Source organism: Hylobates moloch, unplaced genomic scaffold (assembly GCF_009828535.3).
Source record: "Hylobates moloch isolate HMO894 unplaced genomic scaffold, HMol_V3 SCAFFOLD_7, whole genome shotgun sequence".
Lineage (NCBI taxonomy): Eukaryota > Metazoa > Chordata > Mammalia > Primates > Hylobatidae > Hylobates > Hylobates moloch.
Window position 1 is genome coordinate 51,098,106 of NW_026652282.1, and position 9,563 is coordinate 51,107,668.

The 9,563-nt window shown below is 37.1% G+C and overlaps 1 pseudogene; it reads right to left on the reverse strand.

Moving 5' to 3' along the window:
* Nucleotides 1-5,840: 5,840 nt before the first annotated feature.
* On the reverse strand, nt 5,841-7,259 carry LOC116811732 (lupus La protein-like; annotated as a pseudogene).
* Nucleotides 7,260-9,563: the final 2,304 nt, after the last annotated feature.

Below are 9,563 nucleotides of genomic sequence, written 5' to 3' on the forward strand. Positions count from 1 at the left end.
CTGTGAAACTGCTTTGGATGTGTGTATTCAGCTCACAGAATTAAAACTTCCTTGTGATTCAGCAGGTTGAAAACACTGCTTTTGCAGAATATGCAAAGGGACATTTCAGAGCCCATAAATGTGTGTAGTTATAAAACTGAATATCATGATAAAAAATTAAAAATTAGCTGTCTGTTAAACTGCTTTGTAATTTGTGGATTCACCTCACAGAGTTAACACTTTCTTCTGATTCAGTAGGTTGGAAACATTCTTTTTGTAGAATCTGCAAAAAGACATTTCTGAGCCCACTGAGGCCTATGGAGAAAAAACAAATATCCCATGATAAGCACATGAATGAACCTGTCTGTGAAACTGCTTTGCAATGTGTGGATTCAGCTCACAAAGTTAAACCTTTCTTTTATATCAGCAGGTTGTAAACACATTTTTCTTTGCAGAATCTGTGAAGGGATATTTTAGAGTTTACTGAGACTTTAGTGAAAATCTGACTATCCTGTGGCAAAAACTAGAAAGAAGCTACCTGTGAAACTGCTTCATGATACATGAATTCACCTCACAGAATTAAACCTTTATTTTGATTCATCAGGTTGGAAACACTCTTCATGTAGAATCTGTGAAGGGACATTTGGGAGCCCATTGAAGCCTATAGAGAAAAACAAAATATCCCTTGATAAAAACAAGAAAGAGGCTATCTGTGAAACTTCTTGGCAATGTGTGGATTCATGTCATAGAGTTAAACATTTCTTTGATTCCAGCTAAACATTCTTTTTGTAGAAACTACAAAGGGACAGTTTGGAGACCACTGAGGCCTACAGTGAAAAATGGAATATCCCCAGATAAAAAGTAGAAAGAATCTATCTGTGAAACAGCTTTGTGATGTGTGGATTCATCTCACAGATTTAAAATTGTCTTTTGATTCAGCAGGTTGGAAAGACTCTTTTTGTGAAATTGGCAAAGAAACATTTGGTAGCCAAATGAGGCCTACAGGGAAAAATGGAATATCCCCGATAAAAACTTCAAAGGAGCTACTGTGAAACCACTGTGTGATGTTTGGATTCACCTCACTGAGTTAAACCTGTCTTTTGATTCAGCAGGTTGGAAACACTCTGTTTGTAGAATCTGGGAAGGATAATTTGGGAGCCCATTGAGGACTATAGCGAAAAAAGTAATATCTCCTGATATATGCTAGAAAGAAGCTATCTGTGAAACCACTTTATGATGTGTGGATTCATCTCACAGACTTAAATCTTATTTTTTTTATTCAGCAGGTTGGAAACACTCTGTAGAATCTGTGAAGGGACACTTGAGAGACACTGAGGCCAACAGTGAAAACCTGAATATCCCCTGATAAAAACTAGAAAGAAGCTATATGTGAAACCACATCTCAATGTGTAGATTTATCTCACAGAGTTAAACCTTCCTTTTGACTAAGCAGGTTGGAAACACTCTGGAGAATCTGTGAAGAGATATTTGGGAGCCCATTGAGGCCTATTGTTCAAAACCAAATATCCCTCGATAAAAAGTAGAAAAAAAGCTGTCTGTGAAAATGATTTGTTGGGTGTGGATTCATCTCACTGAGTTAAACCTGTCTTTTGATTCTGCAGGTTTGAAACACTATTTTTGTAAAATCTGTGAAGTGATATTTTCTGGCCCATTGAGGTCTGTAGTAAAAAACAGAACATCTTCTGAAAAAATCCAGAAAAATGCTATCTTTGAAGCTGCTTTGTGACTTGTGGATCCATCTCAAAGAAGTAAACTGTTCTTTGATTCAGCAGGTTGGAAACACTCTTTTTATAGAATCTGAAAAGTGACATTTGTGGGTGCATTGAGGCCCATAGTGAAAAATCGTATATCCCCTGATAAAAACTACAAAGAAGCTGTCTGTGAAACCTCTTTGCAATGTTTAGAATCATCTCACAGAGTTAAATGTTTCTTTTGGTTCAATAGGTTGGAAACACTGTGTTTGTAGAAACTGCGAAGAGACATGTGAAAGCCCACTGAAGCCTAAAATGCAAAACTGAGTACCCCTGATAAAAACTCGAAATAATCTATCTGGGAAGCTGCTTTGCAATGTGTGGATCCATCTCTCAGAGGCAAACCAATCTTTTGATTCAGCAAGTTGGAAATACTTTTTTGTAAAATCTGCAAAGGGCTATTTTGAAGCCAGGTGAGGTCAACAGTGAAAAACAGACTATCCCCCAATAAAACTAGATAGAATCTCCCTGTGAACAAGCTTTGTGAGATGTGCATTCATCTCACAGAGTTAAACCTTTCTTTGATTCGGGAGATTGGAAACAATCATTTTGTAGAATCTGCAAAGGGATATTGAGAGCCCATTCAGGCCTCTGGTGAAAAACCGAATATTCCCAGATAAAAACAGGAAAGAAGCTATCTGTGAAACTGCTTTGTGATGTGTGGATTCATCTCCCAGAGTTAAACATTCTTTTGATTTAGCAGGTTGGAAACACAGTTTTTGTAGAATCTACAAAAGGACATTTGGGAGGCCATTGAAGACTATAGGGAAAAACTGAATATCCCATCATTAAAACTAGAAAGAAGCTATCTGGGAAACTACTTTGCAATGTGTGGATTCATTTTCCAGAGTTAAACATTTCTTTTGATTCAGCAGGATGGAAACACTCTGTTTGTAGAAACAGAATTGGCATTTAAAATCCCATTGAGGCCTGAAGTGAAAAACTGAATATACCCTAATAGAAACTAGAAAGAAGCTATGTGTAATACCACTTTGTGATGTGGGGATTCATCTCACAGAGTTAAACTTGTCTTTTGATTCAGCAGGTTGGAAACACTGTTTGTAGAATATGGGAGGAAACATTTGGGAGCCTTTTGAGGCCTATAATGAAAAACTTAATATACCCAGATAAACACTAGAGTGAAGCTACCTGTGAAACTGCTTTGCATTGTGTGGATTCATCTCACAGAGGTAAACCTTTCTTTTGATAAAGCGGGTTGGAAACACTCTGTTTGTAGAATCTGTGAAGAGACATTTTGGATCACATTGAAGCCTATAGTAAAATACAAAATATGCACTGATAAAAACAATAAAGAAGCTATCTCAGAAATTGCATGCGATGTGTGGATTCATCTCAGAGAGTTAAACCTTTATTTTAATTCAGCAGGTTGGGAGTACTTTTTTTGTGGAATCTGAGAAGGGACATTTGGGAGCCCATTTAGTCCTACTGTGAAAAACTGAATATCCTTCGATGAAAACTTTAAAGAAGCTATCTGTGAAACTTTGTTGCAAAGTGTGGATTCATCTCAAACAGTTAAACATTTCTTTGGATTCAGCAGGTTGGAAACACACTTTTTGTAGCATCTTTGAAGAAACATTTGGGGGCCCCTTGAAACCTACAGTGAAAAATCGAATATCCCCTGATAAAAACTAGGAAGAAACTATCTGTGAAATTGCTTTTCAATATGTTGATTCATCTCACAGAGTTAAAACTTTCTTTTGATTCAGCAGGTTGGAAACACTCTGTAGTATCTCTGAAGAGAGCTTTGGGAGCTGACTGGGGCCTGTAGTGTAATATCAAATATCCACTAGTAAAAACTAAAAAGAAGCTATCTGTGAAACAGGTAAATGATGTGTGGATTTATCTCACAGAGTTAAACCTGTCTTTTGATTCAGGAAGTTGGAAACACTCTTTTTGTTGAACCTGAGAAGAGGCATTTGGGAGACCTTTGAGGTCTACAGTGGAAAACCAAACATCCTCCAATAAAAACTAGAAAGAAACTATGTGTGAAACCGATTTCCAATGTGTGGATTCATGTGATAAAGTTAAACCTGACTTTTGATTCAGCAGGTTGGAAACACTTTTTTTATAGAATCTGTGAAGTGACATTTGAGAGCCCATTGAGGCCTATAATAAAAAACCGTATATCTCCTGATATAAAAAAGAAAGAAACTATTTGTGAAACCACTTTGCAAAGTGTGGATTCAACTCACAGAGTTAAATCTTTCTTTTGATTCATCAGGTTGAAAAAACTATTTATGGAATCTGCAAATGGACTTTTGGGACAACATGGAGGACTAGGGTGAATAACCAAATATTCCCCAATAAAATATAGAAAGAAGCTATTTCTGAGGCCATATTGTGGTGTGTGATTTTGTCTCACAGAGTTAAACCTTTCTTTTGATTCAGCAGTTTGGAAACACTCTGTTAGTAGAATCTGTGAAGTTATATTTGGGAGCCCATTGAGGGCTATAGTGAAAAATACAATATACCCTGATAAAAACTAGAAGAAAGTACCTGTGAAACGGCATTGCATTGTGTGGATTCATCTCACTGACATAAAAATTTCTTTTCATTCGGCAGGTTGGAAGCACTCTGTCTGTAGAAACTCTGAAGAGACATTTAAGACCCAATTGAGACCTATAGTGAAATACCAAATATCCATGGATAAAATCTAAAAAGAAGATATCTGTGAAATTTCTTTGTGATGTGTGGATTCATCTGACAGAGTTGAAACTATCTTTTGATTCAGGAGGCTGGAAAAACTCTTTTTGTAGAATCTGAGAAAGGACTTTTGGGAGACCATTGAGAACTACAGTGAAAAACTGAATATCCCCCAATGAAAAACAGAAAGATGCTATCTGTGAAACTGCTTTTCATCGTGCAGATTCATCTCATAGAGTTAAGCTTGAATTTTGATTCACCAGGTTGAAAATACTTTTTCTTTAGAATCTATGAAGGGACACTTGGAAGCCCATTGAGGCCTATAATAAAAAACTATATATTTCTATATGAACTAGAAAGAAGCTATCTGTGAAATTGCTTTGTGATGTGTGGATTCATCTCACAGGGTTAAACATTTCTTTTGGTTTAGCATTGGAGACTCTCTGTTTGCAGAATATGAGAAAAAATATTTAGGAGCCCATTGAGGTCTATAGTTAAAAACCAAATGTCCCCAGATGAAAACTGGAAAGAAGCTGTCTGTGAAATTCATTTGTGATGTATGGATTCATCTCACAGGTTTAAACTTGACTTTTAATTCAGCAGGTTGGAAACACTGGGTTGGTAGAATCTATGAAGGGATATTAGGGAGCCCATAAAAGCCTGTAGTGAAGTATAAAATATCCACCAATAAAAACTAAAATAGAAGCTATCTGGGAGACCGCTTTGAGATGTGTAGATTCATTTCACACAGTTAAACCTTTCTTTTGATTCAGCAGGTTGAAAACACTCTTTCATAAAATCTGCAAAAAGTCATTTGGAGCCCATTGAGGACTATAGTGAAAAACCATATATGTCTCAATGAAACTGGAAAGAAGCCATCTGTGAAACCACTTTTGATGTGTGGATTCATCTCACAGATTTAAACCTGTCTTTTGATTAGGCAGGTTGGAAACACTCTATAGGATATCTGAAGAGATATTTTGGAGCCCATTGAGGCCTATAGTGAAATACTGAATATCTACTGTTAAAAACTAAAAAGAAGCTACCTGTGAAACCGCTTTGTGATGTGTAGATTCATCTCACAGAATTAAACCTGTCTTTTGATTCAGGACGTTGGAAACACTCTTTTTTTTCAAATAGTATATATTTTATTAGTTTCTACTAATACATTCTCATATTACAAAGGCAATTTAATGGAAGAATCTTCCTTTTGATATTTGAATCATCTGAAATAACACAAACAGAACTATACATTCAGAGAAATCTCATTTGCATAACAAAAAGACAAGTTAAACAACAAAAAAATTTTTCCTTTCTCACAGGGGGACATTGAAGTGGACCTAATTCAGTTTTCATTTTAAAAGCCCCTGCAGACAAAAGTAGTTTAAAACCTATTTGAAATGAATAAAAAATTGGTTTACTGAACTACTGGCCTCCAGCACCATTTTCTGCCTTCTGTTGTTTGGATGCAGGTTATTCTTTGTCTGTTTCTTCTTTTGCTCTTTTCACAGGTCCAGTTGCACCATTTTCATCATGTCCATCATCACTAGCAAATTTCGTTTTCTTGCCCTGAAACTGTACTTTTCCTTTACCAGACCCAGGCTGGGCAGCTTTATTACCCTTTCCTTTTCCTTTAAATCTGTGACCTTTTGACTTCCATTTGTTTAGGGTTTTTTGTTGGTCTTCTATTATTTTTTTCAGTGCTTCTTTTTCCACCTCTCTTTCTAGTGCTTCCCAAGTCACTTCTTTGTTCCTTAATTGCAGATTACCGTTATTTGCATTTTTGGCTTTACCCAATGCTTCCTTGGCTTTTTCTTTAAATAGAATAATACCCTCTTTTGCTCCTCTGATGAAGTCTATCCATTTTATTTCACCATGATTTGAGAAAAGTATGTGTAAATCTTCTCTACAGGTCTGGTCATCTAAATCACCTGAAAATTTCAGCAAGCATCCAATCTTTTCTTCTAGAGATTTCATTTCAGCATCTTCTTCTAACTTTTGTTTTGCTTCTTGCTCTGTTTAGCTCTTAATTTAGCTTCCACTTTATTTTGTTTTCTTTCTTCTTTTTTTTGGCAAAGTAATTATCCTTGAAAAGTATTAGCAGGTCTGGGCCAGGCACGGTGGCTCACACTTGTAATCCCAGCACTTTGGGAGGCCGAGGCGGGCAGATCATGAGGTCAGGAGATCGAGACCATGGTGAAACCCCATCTCTACTAAAAATACAAAAAAAAATTAGCCGGGCGCGGTGGCGGGCGCCTGTAGTCCCAGCTACTCGGAGAGGCTGAGGTGGGAGAATGGCGTGAACCCAGGAGGCGGAGCTTGCAGTGAGCCGAGATCGCGCCACTGCACTCCAGCCTGGGTGACAGAGTGAGACTCTGTCTCAAAAAAAAAAAAAAGAAAAGTATTAGCAGGTCTGTTTCTTTGTACTTCTGGCCAGGGGTCTCTACAAACTTCTTAGCAGATTCAATGCTATCAAACATAACAAAAATGGATCCCTTAAATGCTTTATGCAATGTTCTTCTCATCTGAATATTTAGTACTTGACCTTTATCTTCTAACCATTCTTTTATGCCATCAAAATTTGCATCAGTTGGGAAGCCTTTAATATAAACAGATCTGTTTTTTACATCATTTTTATATTCATCAGTCACTTCAGATAGGGGTTTGCTTGGAGACCTTCTGATTTTAGTTTTATCTTCACTGATTTCCATGAGTTCTGCCTTGGATTTGCTCAGTGCTTCCACAATTACATTAAAGTCTGTTGTTAGATGGTTAAACCTCAATTTGATGACAGATTTTGGCCTCCAGGGCAGCCATCTTTTCATTATCACCATTTTCAGACATTGTGGCTATCTTTAAGGTTCCAGCCAACAGAGCCGCACCACAGGCTCACAAACAAGAACACCAATGACTCCACTTCCCAGTGCTGCTGGCCAGCCTAAAGCACTCCAAGAAGATGAGGACCATTGGAAACACTCTTTTTGTAGACTCTGAGAAGGGACATTTGGAAGACCTTTGAGGACTACAGGGAAAAACAGAATATCCCTGAATAAAAACTAGAAAGAAGCTATCTGTGAAACTGCTGTGCAATGTGTGCATTCAGCTCACAGAGTTAAACCTTTGTTTTGATACATTAGGTTGGAAACACTCTGTTTATGGAATCTGTGAATGGACATTTGGGACACCACTGAGGCCTATAATGAATAACAAAATATTCCCCAATAAAATCTGGAAATAACATATTTGTGAAACTGCTTCACAGTGTGTGGCTCCACCTCACAGAGTTAAACCTTACTTTTGATTTAGTAGTTGGAAACACCTTGTTTGTAGAATATGGGATAAAACAATTTGGAGCCCATTGAGGCCTATAGTAAAAAACCGAATGATGTCCCCAAATAGTAACTAGAAAAAGCTATCTATGAAACTGCTTTGTGATGTATGGATTCATCTCACAGAGTTAAATGTGTCTTTTGTTTCAGCAGGTTGGAAACTCTTTGTTAGTAGAATCTGCAAAGTTACATTCGGGAGCCCAATAAGGCCTATAGTGAAAAACTGAATATCCCCCGATAAAAACTAGAAGAAAGTATCTGTGAAACTGCGTTGCATTGCCTGCATTCAGCTCACAGGGTTAAACCTTTCTTTTGATTCAGCAGGTTGGAAACACTCTGTTTGTAGAATCTCTGAAGAGAAATTTCGGAGCCCATTGAGGCCTATAGTAAAATACCGAATATCTACCAATAAAAATTAAAAAGAAGCTATCTGTGAAACTGCTTTGTGATGTGTGGATTCATCTCACAGAGTTAAACCTGTCTTTTGATTCAGGATGTTGGAAACACTTTTTTTGTAGAATTTGAGAAGGGACATTTGGGAGACCATTGAGGACCACAGTGAAAAACTGAATGTCCCCCAATAAAAACTAGAAAGAAGCTATCTGTGAAACTGCTTTCCAACTTTTGGATTCATCTCCCAGAGTTATACCTGGCTTTTGATTCAGCAGGTTGGAAACACATTTTTTGTAAAATCTAAGAAGGCACATTTGAGAGCCCATTGAGGCCAATAATAAAAAAAGTATATCTTTCTAAATAAACTAGAAACAAGCTACCTGTGAAACTGCTTTGTGATGTGTAGATTCATCTCACAGAGTTAAACCTTTCCCTTCATTTCACAGTTGGAAACACTCTGATTGTAGAATATAAAAAGAAACATTTGGGAGCCCATTGAGGCCTATAGTGAAAAACAATATCCCTAGATAAAAACTAAAAAGAAGTTATCTGTGAAACTGATTTGTGATGTATGGATTCATCTCAGAGGGCTAAGCTTTTCTTTTGATTTGGCAGGTCAAAAACACTCTAGAATTTGTGAAGGGACATTGGAGAGCCCCTTAAAGCCAATAGTGAAATATGGAATAGTCACTGATAAAAACTAAAAAGAAGCTATCTGTGAAACCACTTTGTGATGTGTGGATTTATCTCACAGAGTTAAACATTTCTTTTGAATTGCACTTTGGAATCTGTTAGTAGAATCTGCAAAGTTAGATTTGGAAGCCCATTGAGGCCTATAGTGAAAAACTGAATATCTTCCAATACAAACTAGAAGAAAGGATCTGTGAAACTGCTTCACATTTTGTGGATTTATCTCAAAGAGTTAAACTTTTCTTTTGATTCATCAGGTTGGAAACACTCTGTTTCTTGAAGTGCCATTTGGGAGCTTACTGAGGTCTACAGTGGAAAACCGAATATCCCCCAATAAAAACTAGAAAGAAGCAAGCTCTCTGTGAAACTGCTTTGCAATGTGTGGATTCATTTCAGTGAGTTAAAACTGTCTTTTAATTCAGCTGGTTGGAAACACTCTTTTGTAAAATCTGTGAAAGGACACTTAGAGCCCATTGAGGCCTACAGTGATAAATCGAACACCCACCATTAAAAACCAAAAACAAGCTATCTGCTAAACCACTTTGTGATGTTTGGATTCATCTCACGGAGGCAAACCTGTCTTTTAATTCAGGAAACTGAAAAAAGAGATTTGGAAGACCACTGAGGCCTGTAATGAAAAGAAACTGAAAGAAACTGAAGAAAAACTGAACTGGGAAACTGCTTTTGTGATGTGTAGATTTATCTCACAGTGGTAAACCTTTCTTTTGATTTAACA